General features: G+C 34.7%; 1 protein-coding gene across 2 annotated transcripts in view; it reads right to left on the bottom strand.

Annotated features, from left to right (window-relative positions):
- LOC112054328 (roundabout homolog 2-like) overlaps nt 1–13,258 on the bottom strand; it is an 83,847-nt gene that overhangs the window by 45,691 nt on the left and 24,898 nt on the right. The window contains exon 1 of one of the 2 annotated variants that reach the window (XM_024094081.2): nt 8,410–8,585. The exons of the other annotated variant lie outside the window; for it this stretch is intronic. The gene's annotated coding sequence lies outside the window, so the exon portion shown is untranslated. Of the gene's footprint in view, nt 1–8,409; nt 8,586–13,258 lie in introns of those variants that run through there. 2 annotated transcript variants of the gene reach the window in all.

Raw genomic sequence — 13,258 nt, forward strand, 5'->3', positions numbered from 1 at the left:
TTAGATAGACACGGAGTTTCTAAAGCCATCTTCACATACATTATTTGTTAACGCTACTTTATTATCATAATAATATTCTTTAACAAATGAGATGGTTACTAATTTTTCGTTAAAAATGTCATAATATAATGGTATTACTTTTTATATTGTAAAGCTCAAATTTAATAATCTTAGACAAGAAGGTACTCGTATACAATATACGTAAGTGCAGCTGCAGTAAAACAACGTTGAAGATATTAACAAAAACTAATTTCTGTTTAATTTTATTAATTGTTATGTAATATAAGTGTTTTAAAAGGTTTACTTAAATGTTTAAATGCTTTAATTATTATATACACGAAATAAACAAGCACATATATAATAATACAAGTGAAACTACTAAGCAATAGAATTCAAAGGCGGTCTTATCGCTATCGCTGAAATTGAATCAGACAACTCTTGGTGAGTATAAAAGTCACAGCTGCAATGAAACAATATCTGTAAATAAATAAATAAATAAATATACTTAAACAATACACATCACTATCTAGCCCCAAAGTAAGCATAAGAGTAGCTTGTGTTATGGGTACTAAGATAGTTGATATTATAATATTCATATACATTTATATACTACATATAAATACTTATATAATGTATAAATACACACAGACACTGGAAAAAACCCATGTTCATCACACAAATATTTTCCAGTTGTGGGAATCGAACCCACGGCCGTGGATGCAGAAAGCAGGGTCACTACCCACTGCGCCACGCGGCCGTCAAATCTGTAGTTGTAACGAAAATAAAAGTCCTTACTAATATTGAAGCTATAACGGCAGTTGTGTAGCGTTAGTCACGCTCTAAGTGTGATAGAGCTCTTAATAGTCGTTGAGGCGCTTGAGACATCTTTGGCTCAGACGAACAACAAGTTGCATAGTATTTTGTCCTTGTTGAGGCGTGCTTTTAGAGGTTAGACTGTCGGACACTAAGTTAGTTGAGTGTTCATTCAGACCACATTCACGGAGGCTTTATTCAAATAAGCAGATAGCCATCAATTGTAAGACAAAATTGAAGTAACGAAATGTTGTATTTTTTACATCTTCTGAGCTTAATGCAACACGGCTAAATGTATCGTATGACACGGTTACAAGAAGTAATGTTTCTATTTGTGACTGGCATGTTTCCGGCTTTTACTTTTCAATGTCGGCAATATGAAATATGAATTTACTCGGGGAAGAGCTGTGACTTTGTTTTTACAACAAAAAAAAGTATCAAATAGAGAACAGCTATTATAAAGATTTTTCAATGAAGTCCACGATGACTTGATGTTGATTTCTTAACTGAAATGTACATCTCAAATTGAAATTATTTAGATAAATCTTCTTATTTTTAAACTTCATCAACATTATCATTATCAGCCCTTCGGCTCACTGCTGAGCTCGAGTCCTGGTTAGCTAATAATATTATAAGATTTTTCAGTGTTATCAGTATATTATAAGATTTCCTGTAGGTATACTATCCATAAGTCTCGACGGGCGTGAAGTCGGGCATAATTTTTCTTAGAAGGTAAAACTTAGGTTTTAGGAGTTCTATGTGCTATGAAAATCGGATGAGTCAATATGTAGATATCAGCATCTCCATTTACCATTAGATACAATAAAATAAATCTATGTGAGTGTAATAGTGTAATGTAGTCATCATTCTATTCTCAGTATAGCTTCAAAAATTCACTGATAGACTTCTTTTCATTATTTGTTTACATCATTATCAACCCATATTCGGCTCACTGCTGAGCTTGAGTCTCCTCTCATAATGAGAGGGGTTAGGCCAATAGTACACCACGCTGGCCCAATGCGGATCGGCAGACTTCACACACGCAGATAATTAAGAAAATTCTCTGGTATGCAGGTTTCCTCACGATGTTTTCTTTCACCGTTTTATTTAATTTCTTAAAATGCACACAACTGAAAAGTTGGAGGTGCATGCCCCGGCCCGGATTCGATTTCATATTGTCATAACCACTAGGCTATCACTCTCTATGATATGACCTCTGATTATGTGATATTTGTTTACATAACCTCAGATTTATTATAAATAGTTTCGCTAAAAATATGAGATTGATTGAAAAACATCATGAGAATAATAAAATGTATTTTATTATTCTCTTGAGGTATTTCATTAGCTTTTATTATTAAGTTTTTGATGATCATGTAATCAAGTTAAAACACTCATGTATCGCTGACTGGGGTTGAACACGATATACGTTTAATATCCGTTAGTAGTTCAAATAACTCACCGGGGATTAAATAAAACATTGGCGTCAGTGAATCCATGAGATCGATGGGCAAATACACGGTATTTTTAATAAAACGAAATTCCCCAATCTCGTCCAAATATTTTCCTTTCATAGAACGTTTTTACGTAATAAATCATTGTTTTAGGCCTCCACCTGTTTGTTGTTTTAGGTGAAACAAATAACTTGCTTTTATTTTTGTTACTGTTTATCTTTGTTATTAACCTGTCTGGCTGTTATAATAACCAGCTGGCCTATTCACTATTTTGGCATTTATTCCTATCAACCTATTGAAATAAACATCAAATCAATTAACAAAATATCATCTACCTACTAATGATATCTACCAGTAAGTACAATAATAATAATAATAATAAAATAAAGTCAACTAGTATACGTCAAATAAAGTGAATTAACCTGCTGCTTATTAATAAAAATAAGCTTAAAGTGGCTGTTTTTTTTTTATGTCAACAGATCTGCTCTTCTGTGACTGAGGATTGACAGGAACTTATATGACCAATATTTTAAATGATCAAATTATATATTTTTAAGTTTGACTGCCTCGCTAGTACATTGGTTAGCCTGACTTCCTATAGCTCCAAATATCCTTCTATAAAGACAAAGGTCTGGTCCAGTAGTAGACCATATAATAAAACTGATAATAATGTTGCCTAAGCAGTGGCGTGCACGTTATAGATGCTAAAATGCACTGCCTATTCTGAGAGCTCATTACAAATCTGTGTTAGAGAAAATTATTTAAAATTTTTACGTATGGTGTATATATATTTTTTTTATTTTTTCATACGAAATAAGCTCGCGCTTGACTTGACTTGATATGTGTAGATGTGGCCTAAGGTGATAAGCGCTTGCCTAGAAGATGCCTATTCACTCTCATCTTAAAGATGCCCAAGCATCTTTGGACGCTGTAGATCGCCGAGCCAGGAGACTTATAGGCGAAGACTCACCCCTTCTGAAAAAACTTCAAACCCTTGGTCGTCGTAGGAAGGTTGCTAGTCTCTCGGTTTTTTATAGAATATATTTCAGAGAGTGTGCACAGGAGCTATTTGAGCTTGTACCACCGTCACCTTTTTACCACCGCACTTCAAGACACCGAGTAATTTTCCATTCCTACGTCATTGACATTCCTAGGACTCGTACGAAGCGATTTGCTTCTTCGTTTCTTATACGTATGGGTAGGGTGTGGAACTTTCTCCCGAAGTGTATATGCTAGTTAACCACTGGTTCTAAGTACGTTTTTTACAAGTACAAAACGTACTTAGAACCAATCCAAATACATAATGCATTGAACATTCGACGCACTATATACAATGGTCCGATAGACGGTAATGCTATTACTGATGCAGGGATAAGGGAATGCCATTATCTTCTCCGTTGTGTTAATTTGTACTTAAAATAGAATGTCTGTGTTATATACGGTAAAGTTCAACTTTGATTCATACGTTAACAGGAACATTAATTTGTATACGCTTGTCTTCATTAGCAGTATTATGTCTTCCGTAATTAAATGAATAACTGACTTACATTTACATGTATGTTTTTTTTTTATTCTTTACAAGTTAGCCCTTGACTACAATCTCACGTAACGCGGAAGGAATCTCCACTAAGATGGAAGCGGGCTAACTTGTTAGGAGAAGGATGAAAATCCACACTCCTTTCGGTTTCCACGCGACATCGTACCGGTACGCTAAATCGCTTGGTGGTACGTCACTTACGTACGTACCAGCTAGACCTGGAGCAATTAAGAAAACCTCAATCGGCCTAGCCGGGAATCGAACCCAGGACCTCCATCATTAAATCCACCGCGCACACCACTGCGCCACGGAGGCCGTCAAAATATGCCGTATGTAGGAGTACATTATCCTTACGTGGTATATCAACACAGCAATACTGTGTCTATGAACCACAAAGGTGCAATGAGAATGTCATATTATATTCATTTGTAGACTGCTTCCTTAGTCCTGATGTGGCTTAAGTAATGTGGCTTCGGGCCACGAGGAAGGTATATTAATATTATAAAGAAGTAAAGTTGGTGGTATTGTAGGGGTAATCTCTACTCTCTTATATCTACTGAACCGATTTTGATAATACCACTAGAAAGCCACGTTATTTGTGAGTGTCATAGGTCATATATTATTGTCGTATTCTCATGGGAACGGGAATTACGCTAATGAAACTGTTGGGCGTCGGCTAGTACGTCATAAATCTCAGCCCAGAGTTGAGATGTTGCCAGTGTTATACGCCGTGCCTCGACGAGCACAACTAAGCCATCATTGATATCTTAGTGACCTTTACAGAGCGAATCATCTTCACTAGGCTCGATAGCTCGCATTGGTGTAACTGTAGAGTGAATGGTCTATAAGATCCATGTATTCACTGTCTTATAAAGAGGCCTGAACCTTTAGTGAGCCATTGTAATTTTCTTTCTAGATCAAGTTTATCTTTTAATTATGATATCACTTAACACGTCGCTTTGGTACGAGGTCAATTGACCTCGCACGTCTAGTGTATTCGAGAGTGGCGAGGTCGATTGACCTCGTACCGCACCAGAGAAATATCAGTGCCGCAGCGAACGTGTTAACGAAATAATGTTCGCAATCACATATTATAATTGTCATTCTTCCTACTCGATTTCAACGGTGTAATGGACCGTAGAGCGGTTTCCCTTTTGACTGTAGAGTCAAAAAGGAAGCCGCTAAGAAAAGAAATTCATGTTTAATTTGTAAAAATAAATACATACTAACTTCAGATTTATCATCGTTTGAAGCTACAAACTTAAAATCCCTTTGAATATTCAAAATTAAAGTAGTAAACCCTGAAATGACTTCTCTTTACAAAACAACTTTCATAATAAAAGGAAAAAGCCTGACAAAAAGAACATAATATTGCTCCATGCCGACACATAAGTGTTTAAGTGCGTTAAAATTATTCATGCTTAGACATTTTGCAAGCTTTCCATTTTTAAAAGGGAGTCATAGACATAAGTAAGGCTTTCAAATTCAGCCTTTGAAGTAGAAAACATCGCTGTGTCGAAATAATTATTACTTTTTGTCTTATTCCCTGCGAAATTATATTTTAATCATTGTTGCTTTAATTTAATTTAAGGGATTATGTATATAAAATATGTTAATTATTTTGAGAAACGAAAAGTTTTTATGTTATAGTTGTTTGATTTTTTGAAAAAAGTTTGAATGGGTATACCACGATACAGCTATAATCCTTTACTTAATCCTCTACTTATAGTAATGAAAGATATGGCAAAAACAATATCGCTATGTATCTATTTTTAACCAACGTCAAAAAAAGGAGGAAATTCTCAATTCGAGTCTATGTTTTTTTTTGTATGTTTGTTACTTAAAGACTACTGGATCGATTTGAATTTTTTTTTTGTTTGTAAGGGTATACTTCCGAGGTGGTTCCGTTTTTTTCATGTCAGGCTCTGATGGGATCCTGGAGAAACCGAGGGGAACTTTCAAAAATCGCAAGGGCGTTTTTGACTTGGACTTTAAATCACTACAATTTTATACTTTTTGGTTACGTTTATACTTTTTAGCATTAAATCATTACGCATCATGTCTATATGCGTTGTATTTTGCCACGATAGCACGTTTCAAGTAAAAAAGTCTCTCGATAAGGAATTCTCAACTTTTTGAAGTCGCCAAAAATTGATGATCCGACTTCCAACGTAATACTGGGCGGGGTATATTTTCGCTAATTCATCGCTTCGTGCCCGCCAGTGATAAGTGGCGGACGGGTCGGGACGGGACGGAAGTCGTTTTTTTACTTTCTCAAACTCTTGAAAGCTTTGCAGAAATGTCTTCGAAAAACGACTTTTCGCTCTTAAGTACGTTTTGACATCCCTTTTGCACTCGTTTTTACAATGCTGTACCACTTAAGACCAACTCTCAACTTCACTCCCTTTCGTTACTCCCATTGAGACGCAAAATAACGAACGCTCGATAGGATGAGCGTAAAAATATAAGCAAATCAAAACGTAAGCTATAAGTTTAGTAGTACAAACTATCGTACTTCAAGTCTATTAAAACAAATATATCTATCATTATCAACCCATACCCCCTTCCCCATACCCCAAACCCTCGGCCCATTGTTGAGCTCGAGTCTCCTCTCAGAATGAGAGGGGTCAGCCCATACTCAGAGAATTAAGAAAATTCTCTGATATGCAGGTTTCCTCACGATGTTTTCCTTCACCGTTTGGGACACATATTTAATTTCTTAAAATGCAGACAACTGAAAAGTTGGAATTGTATGCCCTCGACCGGATTCGAACCCACATCCTCCGGAATCGGAGGCAGAGGTCATATCCACAAAGCTATCACGGCTCTAATCTATCTGTAATAATCTATTATTTTAGAAAGAATAGAATGTGCGGAACCACGCATGTACTCTACCTGCCGATTACCTGATTCCACAGAACATGCAAGCACTTAAGCTACGCTTACGATACTCGTACCATTAAATGGTTGTATGTATGAATGTTTGAGTATTTGTTACTTCTTCACGCTGAAACTACTGAGCCGATTTGGTTGAACTTTTTTAGTAAATATACCTCCGATTAACACACAGGCTTCTTTTTATTCCAGAATAATTCATAATACTCGCGGGTTTAGTGAAATTTTATTTCACGCAGACTGGTTTGAAATAAATATAAAAACATTTTAAAAATTATATTTAAATATTACTTTAATCACCAGATCGGCTTTGAGTTAATTAGAAAATAATTTAACTGATTCCAATTGACTTGAACTAAACCTACGAGTAGGAAGAACCTTCCTGTTTTAATATTCGCATTCAATATTTCTTTTCAAGAATCATAAATACCTACTAACATACAAGTGGATCAAATACAGAGCAGCCTGTATATAAAATAATAATATTTATCCTTTATTTCCCATTGTAAATCAGAATGCAATAAATCTGAACAAAAGTAAAATAAACGCACCTACACGTAATTCAATCATGGTATATCAATGGTTATTTATTGTTCCGCAATTTTAGTCCGATCGGGTAATAAAATTAAAACGCATGGACGCTTTTCCCATTTTATTTCCTGTAGGTAACGTTATTTTTCGCGTGCAAAAAATTAATTCCCTAAACAACGAAGCTTTTACACGGCATAACGTGGGTAAAAGCCTGCAGGGTTGCTATGCTTTATGACTATAGCAATTTTTATTCGTGTTATTTAAGGAAAAATGTATCGCAGTGTATATGTAAATTACTTTTATGATATCATCATCATCAGCATTAACAACCCACAATCGGATCACTGTCGAGCACGAGTCTATTCTCAAAATGAGAGGGGTTAGGCCTTAGTCCACCACTCCGGCCCAATGCGAATTGGCAAACTTCACACACCTAGATTCCTTACCTTCTCAGGTATGCAAGTTTCCTCACGATGTTATCCATCACCGTTTGAGATACGTGATATTTAATTTCTTAAACTGCACATAACTGAAAAGTTGGAGGTGCATGCCCCAGACCGGATTCTAACCTACGCCTTCTGAATCGAAGGCAGAGTTCGAATAATAAAGTATAGATAGCTTAAATTGGTAACTTTAATTAATGATCCTATTCTAGTATAAATTTCGTGTATTGTGGTATATTTGGTAGGTGTGACAATAACTACGTTGAGTATTTTTTTAGCCATTTTTGATCGCGATTCTAGTATCTTTGTATGACAAAAAAAAATCTTCGGCAACACCTTTGCCGGGTCAGTTTCAGTAAGAATCTCCTACAAAAACATTACTCTCTTTATGATGCAGTCGGATAAAAATATACACGTTATATATACAGTAAGTGTAGAGCCACATAAGTAGTTTACTATTTGTACAAAAAAATACTGCAAAACTTTACAAAACAAAACTTATTATTTTTTTAAAGGAAAATATATGAATTATGTTGGCTATTATCAGCGTTTTTCACCACGTGTTGAATAAACAATCACTAAAGTAAAACAAATGTAGAGTATGTAAAATATTTTTAAAACTTATCAGCCGATTGAATAAAAATACGGAATTCAAACATAAAAATAGTAAAAACAAATGAAACCCAAGTCCCATTTTCAATGTTTTTCATAAAAGTAATCAACAAATTATACTTACATATTTAAATAGTCCAAAATTCCATGGGAAAATATTCCAAAACACCAAAAAAAAAGTTAATGTCAATAACACCACAGGAAAACGAAATTCGAATTTCAAATCACATGCGTTTAAAAATTCGCGCCAACGGGACACCGACGTCACGTCCTCCCTCTTCCAGAGGCGGAGTAAAACTGACGGTCTGGTTAGCGGTCTAGACGGGGCAGATGTATTGTATGGCAGGGAGGGTTGCGGGGTAAATCAACCCCTAGTGAATTTGGCCGAAATGGTAAAGCTCACATGTCCATAGAGCTGATTTTTGAGCCTCACTATCGACACTGTCCAATACACTTTGGTTTATTGTTGTATGGGTGTAGGGTAATTGCTGGCAATGTTTTCATTAACATCGTCAATTCAGAACGTTTTTGGCTATTCGGGAAATGTAAACAACCCTACCTGTACTGAGTGGGTAGGCTTTATCGGTTTTTTGCAGATAATAAATTAAATTGTAACCTTATGATGGAAATAAAATTAACGAGTACCTACTGAAATATGAAATGTTGACATTTATAGATATGTGGATGTTTGCATAATATTATATCAGAACCATACATAATATTATACATGTTTTACTACTTCTAGTATATATAATATGTAGTATGTTATATTTTTTTATTTATTCTCTACAAGTTAGCCCTTGACTACAATCTCACCTGATGGTAATTGATGATGCAATCTAAGATGGAAGCGGGCTAACTTGTTAGGAGTAGGATGAAATCCACACTCCTTTCGGTTTCTACACGACATCGTACCGGAACGCTAAATCGCTTGACGAAACTAGCCACGGCCGAAGCCTCCCACCAGCCAAAAATGTGAAATGTTACATAAAGATATAAAAACAGAAAAATGTTTTTATGTCCGTTATAGACTTATATGCTATCCAACCGATGTGTCGTAATCTGGTTTAATTATAAAAGATAAAACGCAAATTTGGTTAAAAAAATCAACGCGAAAATAGTTGCAACTATTGCTAGTTTAGATACTAATTCAAATTTAAAATTAATTTATGTCAAATAAGTAGGCTTAGTTTACAAGCACTTTTGATACGTCAGTTGACTATATGTAAAGATTCTGCCAGCGGTTCGGAAGGCAGGTTCTGCTGATAAGAAACCAAAAACTCAATAGTTGCTCATTAAAAAAAAAAAACTTTAGATTAGTAACCAAAGGAAGAATCTTAAATTAAGAATAGTGGACCTTCAAAAACTAATAACAAGTCGATTTTAATCAAAGCTTTTATTTTAATTAAATAAAAATTATGTACACTCAAAACTTCTAATGTAATATGCAGTAACGAATGTTCCGGGTAGTTACACTGAAATCCTATTATTTCCAAAATAGAACACTGGTTGGCACAACACGTACCTAGGAGCTGCAGTTAAATAGCTGATCTATTAATAAAATGTCTGCAATGTCTGTGCAGTGGATGCTGTACCGTATCGATCAAGTTTAAATTTAGTTCCGTATAAAGCTCCGGGCACACAATAGGCAAGACAGCCCAAAAAGAGGCACGAAACTAGAAACGACGGCTAACAACAACTGTGATTTCAAAAGATGCTATGATTCTTATAACTGAAAATATCTTCTGTATTGAAAGCTTCAAACTTAAATGGTTTTGGAGGTCTACTGAGATATAAAGAGTGGTTTTATGTAATACAAGTAATGAGAAATGAAAGCTATCAAATCGCTGAAAAATAAAAAAGCTGGAAAATGGCACTACAAAATATGAATTTAGTAATCTTAGTAGATCGAGAATTACAAAGTCATCATCACCGTCACCCAGTGCCGGATTTGTAGTCTTGACTGCCCTAGACCTCAAAGTGCCAGGCGCCCCTTTCTCAGCACCCATCATATAAAAATCTATCGATTTATTATTTTATTAAAATTAATTGATAAATGCGTCACTTATATTTATAATTTTTAACCTAAACCATATTTTTAAGGTAAGGCTCAGACATTCTCGAGATTTTTATAAGAAATTGCCCGCCTGACAATATACCTTACTAATACATATCACAATGTAAAGCAGTAGAACGTTCTAAGTTGGAGCACGCTTACCTAAAAGATGCCTATTCACTCTTGCCTTTGAAGGTGTTCAAATTGTAGATGGCAGGAAATACAGACGCATTTGTTACATTTTGTGTGCAAAGTAGAAACGTGGATGCAAAACATTATGTATGAAGCCACCTCGTATTTTGATGGTATGACTTGACGACAAAGGACGTTAGATAGCATCTGTTAGTGGTCGTTGCAGATTCAAAATCATCACAGTAAGCCCATCAACCCGCATTGTAGCAACGTGGAGGGACTAAGCCTTAAATCCCCGTATGATAGAGGGGGATTATGCCCAGCAGTGGAATATTAATTAGGTTGATAATGATAATGACAGAGCTGGACTGAAGTCAAAATATTGATGTCATTATTGTAGTGCACTGAGAGATATAAAAGTACCTAATTGGACTTATTGATATAAACTTTTGTCATTATATAAATGCTGAAAGCTCAGGCTCCTACCATAGATTAAGCTATTCTATAAAAATGTTTTGTATAACGTAAGTGCGAGTTTCGAATTCAACTCTATCTTTCTCTTTCTATAGTATCGTGTTAGATAGAGAGAGATAGAAGTTAATTCGTATTCGGGAACTAAAGGTAACCTTCCGTTCTTGGCGACCGTGACGCGCAACCGCGACTAGCGACCGCGCGCTTAGTATGATAAATTTATTAGGAACACTAAACAAAGCCCGAGACCGCGTCGCGCTACCAATTTTGTTTAGTGCTCCATATAAATTCATACTAAGCAGTGGGTCGTGCGACCCTGTCGCGGTTGCAGGTCGCGGTCGCGCGTCGCGGTCGCCAATATCGGTATGCGGTAGTATTTTAAAGTTTTCAAGGTACTAGACCTATTCGACCAAGTAAAAAACGTAATTTATAATAAACGGGATATTATGGGAAACCGCAGGTACCTGTAATTTTGTCTTAAGAACCTATTGTTTGATCTTATGAGTGTTTTTTTAAAGAATTTATGTTATACAATATATGCTACGGTTTTCCACTTGTCATCAGGTATTATCTCTTTGTTTTGTTAATTACTATAAACAAGCGCTTGTCGACAAAAAAAAAATTAAAAAAAGGTAACATGGTAGCGATAATTTCAAATAACAAATTTACGTGGCCGTTAATAATGCAAGTTGGTGTAACAACCAAAAACCGATACACAACGGCGCGTTGTCACCCAAACATAAAATATTAAAAGCTGGGAGCGGGTGGGAAAGTTGAAATCTCTATGGCTCTATGTTTTGGGGCTTAACCCGATCCACACGTATATTAACTGGCTTAAACTCTCTGCCTCTATGTGCAAACTTAACGATTAACCTGTATTAACATACTAACTGTGCCCCGTGGTTTTTAACTACGTTGGCCCTGTTCCTGTATAGGTGACGTGATTAAACTAGCCTTTAGGTAAATATTTCTAGATTATGATTTATGGCGTTAATTATGAATTAAATTAATGAGGAAAAAGAAGTTCTGGAGTTTAATTGATTTTTTCAAGTAGGTAAATCTTGACATAATAAGTAATAAAAAAATAAAGTTTAAAGACTATATTCCGACTACGTAAAAACGGGTTCTAAAAGGTTGAAACAAGAAAATATTGCAGATAGAAATCGAGAAATGCACCGGTACAAAATGGCCAAGGTAGAGCCGTGGGCATCTTCATAATCATCAAAATTATTACCTTTCTTTTTGTAGTCGGGTAAAACAATATCATTGATGGAAAATCATTTGTCTATGGTTTTCCACTTACCATCAGGTATTATCTCTTTGTTTTGTTAAATACTATAAACAAACGCTTGTTGACAAAAATAAAAAAAAAACATAACATGGTAGCGATAATTTCAAAAATCAATTTTAAAAAACGATTTTTGAAGTTGACTTTGAATAAAGCAATTATTGCAAAGTCAACTTCAAAAAGTTTGATACTTATGTTCAATTTATTAATTTTAATTAAAAATAATAATCGTATGCATCATTGAAGAGTTCATGTACCTAGTTAAACATAAAATACTAAACTTATATTATTATGTACTTATAAAAATAAAACATAGACAAGAGTATAATTTTAATTTTTAAAGGTGGGATTTAAAACCTTCTGAAAAGACAAAGCGCATATTAACAATAAACGTCCAAGTTTGCACGTCCGAGGCAGAAACTTGCTTTACTTTGTGATTATTGTAGTCGTATAATAGTTACTAATTTATGTTGAGTAAATAAATAAAACATGAAAGGCGGCGTCGAGTTCCCAGAATAAATGTATGTTAGTTAGAATTACCTGTTGTAATCTTATCTTGATGGGCTGTTTTAAGATATCCAATATTTACTGAAGTTTGTTAAAATTATGTGTACTTGATTAGATTGTGTGGGCGTGTGTTATATGTATTCGGATTTAATGATTTATTTGGACATGTAAAAGCTTTATAGTTTTCGAAGATGTCGTGTTTAGAGGTAAAGTTACATAGATTAGAAGGAGATAGCAGTCTTTCTGCCATCAATGATTGTTTATTTATTTATTTATTTATTTATTAAGGAAGTCAACCGCTAATATATTAAATTCATGCTTACATTTAATTATATTGATAAATTATGTTAATGCTGAGCTATTAAAAGATTTTCATAACTTTCACAATTTTTACATATTATGGATGTATCATTACACTTCTTAGCTATAGATATCCATTAATTCATAGGTACAACATAATCTAAGATATCAAGTATATACTATATATAGAAAAAAACAATTATAAGCTGATTCATTCAG

The sequence above is a fragment of the Bicyclus anynana genome, chromosome 6 (assembly GCF_947172395.1).
Source record: "Bicyclus anynana chromosome 6, ilBicAnyn1.1, whole genome shotgun sequence".
Taxonomy (NCBI): domain Eukaryota; kingdom Metazoa; phylum Arthropoda; class Insecta; order Lepidoptera; family Nymphalidae; genus Bicyclus; species Bicyclus anynana.